Raw genomic sequence first — 512 nt, forward strand, 5'->3', positions numbered from 1 at the left:
CTACACCTCCCAGCCGCCCCCGCGCCTCGGGGGGGGAGCCGAGCCCCCCTCAGCCCCACGGGGGAACTACACCTCCCAGCCGCCCCCGCGCCTCGGGGGGGGAGCCGAGCCCCCCTCAGCCCCACGGGGGAACTACACCTCCCAGCCGCCCCCGCGCCTCGGGGGGGGGAGCCGAGCCCCCCCCGCCCCACGGGGGAACTACACCTCCCAGCCGCCCCCGCGCCTCGGGGGGGGGAGCCGAGCCCCCCGCCCCACGGGGGAACTACACCTCCCAGCGGCCCCCGCGCCTCGGGGGGGGGGAGCCGAGCCCCCCTCAGCCCCACGGGGGAACTACACCTCCCAGCCGCCCCCGCGCCTCGGGGGGGGAGCCGAGCCCCTCCCGCCCCACGGGGGAACTACACCTCCCAGCCGCCCCCGCGCCTCGGGGGGGGAGCCGAGACCCCCCGCCCCACGGGGGAACTACACCTCCCAGCGGCCCCCGCGCCTCGGGGGGGTGGAGCCGTCTGGTCTAC

This window comes from Lepidochelys olivacea (assembly GCF_965140295.1).
Source record: "Lepidochelys olivacea isolate rLepOli2 genome assembly, contig: Scaffold_29, whole genome shotgun sequence".
NCBI classification, from domain to species: domain Eukaryota; kingdom Metazoa; phylum Chordata; order Testudines; family Cheloniidae; genus Lepidochelys; species Lepidochelys olivacea.